The 12851-nt window shown below is 35.6% G+C and overlaps 1 long non-coding RNA gene across 1 annotated transcript in view; it reads right to left on the bottom strand.

Annotated features, from left to right (window-relative positions):
- The window catches only part of LOC123383087, a 190462-nt gene that overhangs the window by 164242 nt on the left and 13369 nt on the right, over positions 1–12851 (bottom strand). The window lies entirely within an intron of this gene.

Here is a 12851-nt window from a genome sequence, read left to right as displayed (position 1 = left end):
AGGGTGTGCTGAGGCACAGTTTCAAGCAATAAATAAGATCCCCTGGATACTCAGATGTAACAAGCAGTAGAGTATGCCAGGTGTGCAGTAATCAGAAACCAACTGGCTCTTCTTGTGTCTAAGAATTGATTTTTAAAGGAAGACAGATTCTGTAATAGTGACTGAAATCGTGAGAAAAACAACTGCCTTTTGTATGTATAATGTGCCTCAGGGAGAAATAACTATTGAGAATTTACTACTTTATTTATTTTTTTAGTTAAACTTATAAATTGCAGTCACTAAATATTAGTAATACCTTTGTGTTTTATGCCTAGAAAAGAAAAAATAATAATAAACTCTATGACTTTCAAAATATTTTACATGTGATCCCACTTAATCTTCAAATATTCCAATGCCCATAGACCCATCAAGCATTCACCACCAAAGAAAGGTAAAAGTCCCAACTGCCAGAGCTCATTGTTCTGCCTCTTTGTCTTTACTTTTCTTAGGGAAAATGCTCCTATTCCATCTGTTTCATACACAGATACTCAGATGAACTCTCTGCAAATGCACTTTCTTGGTCACCTAATCATGCCATCCCATTAAAGATTCCACCTTTTAACCATTTCAGCTGCCCATTTGGTTTGCATGTGGTCCTCTAGTGAATACACAAAAGCTTTTCTAGATAATCATCGCCCTCCTTTTGGTGAGTTTTTAAAGACTTTTCTGATTCAACTATCTAAGCTGTGTCTCGGTGCAGATTTCTGGACAAATGCTAGAGAACAAAATCACTAAGAACAACAAAAACATGAGTTTCCAGTTCTGTCTCCCCAATGAAAACTTTTAACTGCATGTTCTAATTTCAGACTACACTAAAACCAACAACTCTAAATGGTTGTCTTTGAACCACAAATATGCACCTCCATTCAATCTTTCCTAAATCACTATTAAAGTGAAGGCAAACAGGGCACCTGGGTGGCTAGGTCGGTTAAACATCCATCTTCAGCTCAGGTCCTGATCTCACCGCTCATGAGTTCAAGCCCCGCATTGGTCTCTGTGCTGACAGCTCAGCTCAGAGTCTGGAGCCGGCTTCAGATTCTGGGTCTCCCTCTTTCTCCGGCCCTCCCCAGCTCATACTCTGTTTTTCTCTCAAAAATAAATAAACATGAAAAAAATTTTTCTTAAGTGAAGGCAAATGAACACCAGTAGTCACCAAAATTGTGAATAATGAAAATTAAATATATACAGTTAACTCAAAAAAATATTTCTATCTCTTAAAATATTCGAAAATAAGTCAATCTCTGTCAAAGATTATTTTATTTTCAATCTGACACTCTATAAAAGATAGAGAAGATACACAACATATTGGATATGGATATGGATTTTGTAATGTGTGTGCTAACTCACATATTGTCATCTTTCTAAATTAAAACATCTCCAAAACTTCCACTGACTCTGAATCACTCCAAATTAATTCACAACTCAAGAAATATCTGTCGTGCAAGTCCTTTAATGTTCTCTTTGAAAAAAAAATCAATTCAAATGTGTTGCTCTCATCAGGCGTAACATATGCCCATTAATGAATGTATTTGGAGGAAAAAATGGCAAAATTAAATAAATGGAAACTGTAAGACAGTGTTAAGGACTACTTTTGCAAATATATCACATCCAAACAAAAAATATTCAATCTGAATATGTTAATTTCGTGCATTGACTTAAAGAATCATAATTACGTAAGTGGTTGAGAATTCTGATGCCCAAATTCAATGTTTGGCCAGTGGATCTCTAGGAATTTTGTATGATTATTATACATATACTATGTACTTTATTAAACAAAGACCAAGGTTTAGAATATTCTGAGTGAACAGTATCAAAAATATCTAAAGGATATTTAGTTAATTATTGTATGAAAAATACCTACAGGATATTTAGTTAATTATTTGCAGTCCATTTCTTTATTTCTACATGAAAACTGTTTTCTCTCATGTGAGGGAGTCAGTTAATAAACTGAGTTATTAAAGGGAAAAACAGATTGAAGCGTAGAGAAGTGAATAGCAAAGCACTGCAAAGACATTCTGGAAACAGCAACTCTCGTTTGCAACTTTGGAAGTAAAATGATTCTCTGGAAGCTAGCAAGGAAATCATTTTGGGCATTCTGTCCCTGAGAAGGCTAACCAAAGTATTAAAGAAAGTAATTTCAGCTTTTTTATGGATTCTTCTGGAAACCTTGCCAGTTCAGTTGTGGAGCATACATGACAGGCTGTTTTTGTGATGTGTGCCAACATCTATCCATAAGGACCTACCATCTTTACAGTTATGACAAGAAAGCAATGTTATTTTGCTGTACATTTTAAATAAATGCACATATATTTATATATTTAGTTATTCTGTTTAATGTGTCATCCCTATGCCATGGTAGCAAAAAAATGATCACAAATTCAAATATATGTACATATTTCATTTGATGATAATAGTATTTTTTTTGTATTTCTGGTCCATGACACTTTGTGCAGTCAGCTCAAGGCATCCATCTGGAAGATCGTGGGAAGACTTAGATAAGTTTTGTTGCATCTGTTATTAAAGACCACTGTTAAGCTGTGAAACCTCCTTCCCCAGGTTCTGAGAAAGTTGTATCTAGAGCGTTGTTTCTCATGACAGCATTACTAGCATTTCTGGAATAACAGTTCTTTATTGCTCATACATTAAAGTATATTTAGCATGTCTGGCTCCTACGTAGTTAATTGTCAATCGTATTTTACAACTTTTGTGACAGGTAAAAACAAGCCACCCCATCCACACCACCATGACCACATTTCCAAGTGTCTCTTTAAGGAGAACATGCGAACACTGAGAACCAATGACTGAGACATGAGGGGGAAACATGAATTATAAAGAAAAAGGGGAGAGGGAAAGATAGGGCATGAAGAAGATCAGCTTTAGGGTTCCTGTATCCCCCATGAACACAAACACATATTGATGACAAACCCCTGCAGGTCCAGGAAAGGAATTTAGAAGCTTCTAGGAGGTATGAGAAAGCCCAGGAACATGTGCTTTCCATTTTAGTGAGAAGCTGCAAGTCCTCTTTTTTTAAAAATTTTTAATGTTTATTTATTATTGAGAGACAGAGAGTGAGCAGGGGAGGAACAGAGAGAGGGAGACACAGATTCTGAAGCAGGTTCCAGGCTCTGAGCTGTCAGCACAGAGCCCGATGGGGCTCAAACTCACAAACTGCAAGATCATGACCTGAGCTGAAGTCTAACGCTTAACTGACTGAACCACCCAGGTGTCCTGAGAAGCTGCAAGTTCTAGGAGGTGCCCCAAACCCAATCACTTCTAACTTGGGGCAGATGTGATTATTTGGAAGTAATAGTAGAAGATTATAGACAGAAACCAGAAGTGGCTCCATGCACTGCTGGGGAGAGATAGAGATGAGATACTGGAGGGAACTGATTAACCATTTATAACCTGAGCAAAGGGGAAAAGGGACAAAGGAGAGGAACTTGCAGACCAGAAGAAGCAAATGGCCCAACGCTGGCTTCTGGCAGTTTGCACTCATATATAACAATAGTCCAGGAAGCCCTCCTCCTACCCAGTGATGATCCAATTGGTTTCACATAAACTATACAGGAGAATCTCATCTTTCTGGGCCATACCTTGCCCCTCTAGAGTGAGGCATAAAGGAGGTCAAAAATCTGAGACTGGGCACTTTTACACAAAAAGACTATCTATTACCTTAAAGTTTTTTAAATTATGGCATTATATGAAATTTATGTGATTAAACTAAAAAGAAAAGCTTAACTTTATATTATATCCTATAATTGGAGCTGAGATTAATTACATTTTTTTCTGCATATCTGAAAATATGCATACATTCATATGATCACATTTCTGTGTGTGTGTGTGTGTGTGTGTGTGTGTGTGTGTGTGTAAAATTTATGTTTAGGGTATGAGTGCGCTTACCTTCACAGCATACATTAGGTACAGGAATTTTTTTTGATGAAACCTTGCAAAACAAAATATAAAAGTCCTGTACATCTTTGTGTAATTCCAAATTAAACACATAAATTCTGCGTTTAAGTTGTCAAAATACATATATTTCTTACAACAATAGTTTTCAAAATGTGGTCTATAAACCCCTGAGATTTTATGAGACCTTTTAGGAGTCCTTGATTTAAAATATTATTTCCAGGGGCGCCTGGGTGGCTTGGTCGTTTAAGCGTTCGACTTCGGCTCAGGTCATGGTCTCACAGCCCGTGAGTTCGAGCCCCGCGTCGAGCTTTGTGCTGACCACTCAGAGCCTAGAGCCTGTTTCGGATTCTGTGTCTCCTTTTCTTTCTGCCCCTCCCCTGTTCATGCTCTGTCTCTCTCTGTCTCAAAAATAAATAAACGTTGAAAAAACATTTTTTTAAATATTATTTCCATAATACCAAGGAGTTATTTGTGTTTTCCACTGCATCTAGATTTGCACTAATAGTGTCAGAGCAATGGTGGGTAAAAGTGCTTGGGTGTTAGCATACCTCAAAGCAGTGACACCAATCTGTACAGCTGTCATCATATTCGTCACATGTTTAAAGGGGTAAAAAAAAAAGCCAGCTAACAATATCCTTGATGGATAATAATAAAAGTTACTTATTTGACTAAAATACAAATTTTGTCAAATTTTATCACCTGCGTACATGTGCTTTTTAAATGTTTTATTTAACTAAATGGGAAGTGTACTGGAGCTCTCTGTGACATCCGTGGTTGTCTCAAGGAAAAGCTCTTGTGTAATTATTCTGAATTACAAGCTGAATTAGCTTTTTTTCCCACAGAGCACCATTTTCACTTGAAAACATGGACTGAGAGACAAACTATTCAGATATTTATGAGTAATTTCTTTAAAATGAATGAGTAGATCCTGTTACTGTCAAGGAAGCAGACTGTATTTGTTGCCGGTAGCAAATTTTGAGCTTCCAAGTGAAAGTTAGAATTTTGCAAAGCTTTTTTCTACTGCCATGAGTTTGATAGCTTCCCAATGCTTAAAAACTTCTCTGATGAAATTGGTGGTGATATTAACAAAAGGGATTTTTGGTGTTGTTTAATTAAATGTGTCACTTTTTGGAGAAACCAACATTTTCCAAAAGAATAACGCAATGACGTAACAAAATCATGCATGGATTAAAAAACAATTTCCAAGGGAAGACAGGCCAATGGATTTTAATATAACTGAATATGAAAACTCACTGATACAGTTCAGATTCTCCTTTGGAACTAGCCTGTCATGTTCTAGTATAGCACAGAAGCATATATAACAGTATATCCAAAAGCTGTTAAAATGCACCTCTTTTTTCCAACTACCTGACACTGAATTTTCTTTATAAACTTCAAGAAATATATCAAACTTCAACAGTTTGAATGCAAAAGCAGATATGAAAATACAGCTGTCTTCTATTAAGCCAGCTATCAAGGAGATATGAAAAATTGTAAAACAATGTCATTATTCTCACTAAGTATATTGTTTTCGAAAACATTTTTCTTTAAGAGTATTTATTTCGTTAACAAGTGTTGTGCTTGTTACTTTTTTTAATGATTTAATAAATACTTCTAAATTATTTGTTTTAACTTTTAATGTGATAAATATCGATAAATTTAACCCCCATCAGCAAAAGTTTGAGGTCTTCAATAATTTTTAAGAGTGTAAAAGGGTCCTGAAACTACCTTGAGGCATGGGCCAGCCACCGTCTATCATAGCCATATTGGAAAACCCTCAACCTTGAGAACAAATATTTTAACAGCATCCCTTATCCAGTACTTATACAAGAAAGTGTTCTCCACCAATTCACTGGAGAGAGACTCACTCACTTTGTTACTCTCATTGCCCTAGGGATAGATTCTCATTCAAAGAGGAGTTGAAAGTAGGTCACCACTTCCCCTGTGAACATGGCTCCAAATGCCAGCAAGGTTTGCCCACGTTCTTAACACTGAAAGAGGCCACATGCTCCTCTACCGTGGCCTTATTCCTACCTGTTCAAATACATCCAAACTTGCTTTTTATTTTACAATTAGTCATTCACTAAATATTTTACAAAGACCTTTATTGCCAGTTGGTAATACTATTACCAGAATAAAAGTGAAGCAAGACAAAACTTTACTGTGAATGGAGTCTTTTTGAAATTTTTGCTGAAAAATAGTTGTGATAGTTTCTTACTTATTGAGCAATATTAAATGAGGGAACAGTTCCATATTTTTGGCTTTCATTAAAAAAAACAAATTAAAATTCCTGTTCTATACACACATATAAACACATATGCATCCATAAAACTACTTACTATTCTCAAAACTTCTGTATGGTCGGTAATTATCTGTTCTTAATTACCTTAATTATCTGTTCTTAATTAAGTAAAACATATGTGGCCTAGAGTCAGTGTCAGTTTTGAATCTATTACGAAGTTGATATTTCATAAAGTCATTTTAAAATCCCAATTTGTTTTATTTCTCTTCTTTTACAATGTAATTGAGATTATTTTTTTCCATTTCAAACAGCATAAGCAGTATGGAATAGGATATTTCTCGCTGCTGCCATGAAAATGAAACATTCCCAGTTACTAAATGGATTAATTTGACCCTCTAGAATTTTTTTAAAAAATCAGGCCAGGGCAAATTTGCTATGTTTTAACTTCCTCTGGATTCCCATTTGGTTTAGTTTTCCGGGAAATCTGTTTGTGGGAGAATGGGGAGGCCAGGTCTATAACTGAGCTGTCAATCAGATGCAATGGTGTGAAGGAGAAGCCAGATGGCTCACTGCTGTTTTTCATGTTGAAAAAATGACAAATTTTTATATTCAGTTCCCACCAATTTAATTACACTGTATAGAGAAAATATTCTCTGTAACACATGCACTGATCCAAGGCTTTTTTTTCAAATTAACCAAATTAATGTGTGCTGACTGTAAACCCAAATTTCTATTCTTTTGAACCAGTGATAAAAGTATAAGTTAAACATACAGTTAAATGTAAAAAGCAGTAATTTTGAACTCAAACAGAATTAGATGTTTCCCATTTATGTGTAGTGATTTAATATATAAAATATTTAAATTAATGTTTTATGTGCTCTGACTGAGATGAGAATAATAGGTATTCTATCAAGTTTACAATGTAGTTAATAAAACTATGTTGGCAGAGTTCAGCATATGTGTCCTAAAAAGTTACTTCATATTTTTCTTTAATTAGACCACGTTTAGAACACAGGAGGAGGCTATTTAAAGGAACTATACTATGTAACTAAGAACCATTTTGCAAAGAAAAATTGCCTTTCTCCTTACTTATCTCTACTATTTTCCTTGTATTGCTTCTGATTTTTCACTACTTTTCTAGCATGGAGTAATAACAATGTGACCCACTGACATAGTAATCAGGGTAAACTTTACTGTACTGTTAGTTTCTTATGTGTGTGTATGTTGTGTGTCTATTCACATATATGGTATAACTTATGTATATGATATATAATGCATATTCTATCTGTATATACAACCACCCCCCTGGAACTTGCAAAATACATTTCTATAAATATTTACTGATTGAAAAACTTTTCTTTTAAGTTTATTTATGTATTTTTAAGCAAGAGTCAGAGAGAGAGAGAGAGAGAGAGAGAGAGAGAGAGAGAGAGGCGGGGGAGGGGCAGAGAGAGAGGGAGAGAGAGAATCCCAAGCAGGCTGAGCACTGTCAGCACGGAGCCCAATGTGGGGCTTGAACTCACAAACCGTAAGATCATGACCTGAGCCAAAACCAAGAACCCAATGCTCAATCAACTGAATGACCCAGGCACCCCAAAAAACTTTTCAATTTTGAGTTGATTCCAGGAAAACCAAGGAAATGCAACGTAAAAAACCTTATAACACATATGAAATGTAAAGATTACCTCTCTTCCAATTACAGAATGGAATTCAAGTTTACTGAGTTCCTTCATAATGGAAGAAAGCACTAAATAGAATAAGGGTAAGTCTAAATGCAATTTTACTTCTAATATTAATAAATCACATATACTGGACGAAAAGCATTTTTAATGGTTCCGTATGACTCAATCTCTGTCAACATAAGAGCATTTGATAGGATTTAATTGGAATTTTCAAATTCAATATAGGGTTCACTCACTTAACAGCTTACAGGACAGGATGAACAAAGCACTTACCCTGAGTTTGCTTCACTGCTTCTAAATCTTGTTTGTAAAAATTTAATTTCAGTGTAATCATAGAAGTTAATCCAGTGAACAATAAGTGCCTAGTTCTACACAGCTTCTTAGTAACTCAGGTAAAATGCCACTATGTCTTTTGCATATCACAGTGGACTAGTGAGAATCATTTAATGACCAATCCAATCAACTACCTTCTTTACAATGGATAGAAGTAAGAACCAGTTTTTTAAAATGAAAATCACATGCAATTGTTGTTGGTCATGGCCTATAAAATATATAGTCATCTCAATTATTTTAAGTGTAGAGTAGAAATTTTCTGTATAAAACTGTTTTTAAAGAGAAGAGCATTTCTAACAGTAATCTCTTCTCACTGCATTATTTTCATGTTAATGCCCTTCAAAGCCTTTCAGTCCAACAAAGGTGTTCAAGTCTATTTCTACTATCATTATGACACTTGAAAAATCTGTTATCTTGGTTTCTATCTGCAAAGATGTAATGATAATATTTCTCTCTTTGTTGGGTTATAAGCATTATAAATGAAATGAGGTAAGTTTTTAACATGGCAATAAGTGACATCCTATGTGATACAGTCACATAGTAAGTGCTCAGTAAGGGGGATCAGAAAAATTTTCTGAAACATAATAATAATAATAGTGACAACAGAAATAATAACACTGCACTAAACATTTACATGGATTATCTCATTTAATTTTAAAACAGTAACATAAGGTAAGTACTTTTGTGACCCCCTATTTTACAGATGAGGAAAAGGAGATATAGAGGGATTAAGAAACCCTCTTAATGCCACACAGCTAATAAAAGAGCGGAAATTGAATAAGTAAACGTGGCAGCTATTATTACCATATTGTTATCCTCATCATCACCATCATCAACCCATTCAGTGATCTCTGCAGCAGACTAGGCTATAAAAATGAGTTCTTGGGTACTTCCAAAGATAATTGCCTCCCTTTGGAAGGAATCCAGAACAAGCCCACATTAAGCTAAATTCTGCATTAGAGTGGGCTGTTATACAGTTGGGAGGATTTATTCCAAGCACCTAGAAGACTCATGGAAGATGAATAGCTAGAATTTGTCAGATTTTCCTTTACCTTTAAACATGTCCCAGTGCAATGAAGAGGACAATGTCATTTTGTCCATATACAAAGGCATTTTGAAACATCATTACCAGCAACTTATCTCATTGTCAGTCCCTGAGAAATTAAGTACTGAGTCAAAGATAGATACGCACGCCTCACATGAAATATGGTCTGCATTGTTAATGAATGATAAAAATTAAAGGGATTTTAGTGTAAAGGTATGAGTCTACACTAAAGCAGTTGAAAATGAAAAGATGGAATTTACTCAAGTTGAATTCTAAAAAACTCTTTATCAAAAGTATTCACTTGTTATATCTCCCCTATTTAGCTATTAAGAATAAGTGTAAAATAGTATTTTTGTTTTAAATTAATAATGAATTGAATGTACATTTTTCTAAAATTTTTGTCAATGACTTACTATCATATATGTATAATCATTTTAAAACATTCTTATAAAAGATGAGACTTAATGATTTCACAGAACACAGTACATTATTTAAGTAGATTACAGAAATCAAATATAATATTAATATAAATACATTCTCATTTTTTCAAAAACCTAAATGAAATGTTCCAGAGTTTTAATAATAGGAATTCTTAATGTGGTTCAAATGACTTTTAACTTTTCTTAATTGCTATCAATAATCAATTCTTCTGTTTTTGAAAGTTCTTTTTTTTTTTTTTTAATAATCTCTACCTCTAACATGGGGCTTGAAATCACAACCCCAAGATCAAGAGTCACATGCTTTTCCAATTGAGCCAGCCAGGGGCCCCTATTGTTATCAATAATCAGACATTTAAAGTCGGCTGTTTTTTCCCTTTTTTTTTTTTAAATTAAAACCAAAATTTTTTTTAATGTTTATTTATTTTTGAGAGAGACAGAGTGTGAGCGGGGCAGGGGCAGAGAGAAAGGGAGACAGAATCCAGGGCAGGCTCCAGGCTCTGAGCCAGCTGTCAGCACAGAGCCTGACATGGGGCTCGAACTCAAAAACCTCGAGATCATGACCTGAGCCGAAGTTGGACACTTAACCAACTGAGCCACCCAGGCACCCTTCTATTTTTTTTTTTCTTTTAATCCAATTTAAAGACATGACTGTTGAGGCGCCTGGATGGCTCAGTCGGTTAAGGAGCTGACTTCGGCTCAGGTCATGATCTCAAAGTTCCTGAGTTTGAGCCCTGAGTTGGGCTCTGTGCTGACAGCTCAGAGCCTGGAGTCTGCTTGGGATTCTCTGTCTCCCTCTCTCTCTGCCCCTCTCCTGCTCATGCTCTGTCTCCCCGCAAATAAACATTAAAAATAAAATAAAATAAAATAAAATAAAATAAAATAAAATAAAATAAAATAAAATAAAATAAAATAAAAACAGGACTGTTAAGAATGCATGCTGTTCATTAATATATTTAGAAATATTCACAAAAATTGGAAGAACTAAAAGCAGTTAGTTGTACCTGGAGATTTAATATTCAAATCAATGTTTAGAAGACTTGATAGATAAAGCCAAACACCAGTAGAGCATTTTCTAACAAGACTGTCAATGGAAAATCACCTGAATATAACATCTGATAACTAGAGAAAATATACCCAAAGTCATTACAATGTTGAGTTTTCACATCTCAGTACTGAGCTGCCTCCTACGTGACAGTCACATTCCTCCCAGGCTTTGTAGGAAGGAAATTGAAAGCAAGACCTCACCACCCCCAAGTACTCATCAGCAATTCTCCTTTCACTTCTTGACATATTTTAGGGTATACCTCAGGTCAAGATCAGGGACCAGGAAGGACATCATTTGAATGGACTTATTTCTGCCCTTATTTATCATTGCATTTTCATTGGGCTCTCAGACTCAAACCTGGGAATCAATGGAGGAGAGACAACAGATTACAGGGAACAGGACAGGGAAGAGGGCAGAAAATTTTATTACCCAAGAGAACTCTACACTTTAAAATGGGTCATTTGTGTTTATATGCTACTGGTTAACTAGTCATCATCTCTCTAGTTATGATTATTTTATATAGTGGAAATTGTATTAACCACAATTGAAGCCCAGTTGAAAATTTTAGCGTCTCATCTTGGCACTTGAGATGAAATCTGGAGTGAGAAAGACCCCAATTTTGATCCCTTCATATATATATTCACTGTATAACTGGGAAAGCTCCTTGGCGCACGTGAGTCTTTGAGCTGAGATCTGTAACTAAGGAAGACAGTATTTACTTCATAGGACCATTTCTGAGAATTCAGATACTTAGCGTGGGCCTTACACTTAAAAGGTGGTTATTGTTCTAATTCCTTCTACAGGATACCACTAACTACAACGGAAATCTAGGGTTCTGGTGGCAGTGCAAGCCTCAGTAACAGTTTGTTAACCTCTGTTACCTGTCCAAGATCTCCCTTCTCACCTAAAGCTGTCATTCTCCTCTGAAAGCTTTCCTCCTTCCCTACCACAGTCTGTAAAATTAGGTTAGACCTTTAATACTAATCCTCTGATGAAAGCTATTTACACTAAGGTATGAATGAAGCTTAACAGAAGTGTGGAATTTTTTCAATGCCCAAATAATCTGTAATAGAGATGCTGAGGAAGTTTTTCTTCCTGTGTAAGAGAAGTTCTGCTACCTTAGACAAATTGACACAGTACCTAAACATATTGATGAAGTATTGACCGGTTTTACCTCCTCCATATTTTCTAAATGGAAGAGCTCCTTATAGAGGCAAAAGTTAACCAAATGAATAGCTGTCAGAGAACCATAACCTATAAATACTATACTATTTTTTTTAATTTTCACTTAAGTTGCTGTTTATTCTCACAGGAAAAACTTTAGTTCCACAAGAAAAAGGACCTTGTCTGTTAGTGCCCGGTGTATAGTGGATGCCCAATAAACATTTTTTGAAAGATCAGTAAAAATACATCATTTAACATTAGAAATTTGCAAAAATAAATTAAAAAGTAAATAAAAGCAACCACAACTTTGATTTATTTGAAAGCCACACAGAAAGGAGATGTCCCAAGCATTGTGTTTATGAGGGCAGCCTCTTATAACTAGTCCTGAGTTTGAGTTTGGATGTGTGACCCTAAGTAAATCACTTAATTTCTCTGTTTTGCCTGTTTCCTCCTTCTGTAAAATGGGTATGCCTCAGTTTCCTCCTTCTGTAAAAGGGGTATTGTTATTATGACTAAATAAGGTACTGAATGAGTAAAGAGCCTACAAATTTCCTGACATAAAGCCCACAGGAAATGCTTAGTGTTTTTATTGAAACATGAAAGTTTGCTGAGGAAGGCATAGAGGTCCAGGAACTAAATGACAGCTGGATGTTCCGCAGTCATTTGGTAAAGCCAGAACCAAACAGCCACGTTTCAAGCCCATTTATCTTTTTTTTTTTTTTTTTAGTTTATTTATTTATTTTGAGATAGAGCACAAGCAGGTAAGGGGCAGAGAGGAGAGACAGAATCCCAAGTAGGCTCCCTGCCATCAGCGCAGAGACTGAGGTGGGGCTCAACCCCAAGAACCTGGAGATCGTGACCTGCCCTGAAATCAAGAGTCAGATGCTTAACAGACTGAGCCACCCAGGCGCCCATTAAGTCCACTTATGAGAAAGTTCTCCCCACTGTGCCA

The sequence above is a fragment of the Felis catus genome, chromosome F2 (assembly GCF_018350175.1).
Source record: "Felis catus isolate Fca126 chromosome F2, F.catus_Fca126_mat1.0, whole genome shotgun sequence".
In the NCBI taxonomy this organism is placed as follows: Eukaryota; Metazoa; Chordata; class Mammalia; order Carnivora; family Felidae; genus Felis; species Felis catus.
The sequence above is the reverse complement of the archived record's forward strand: the minus strand, read 5'-3'. Positions and strand labels throughout refer to the sequence as shown.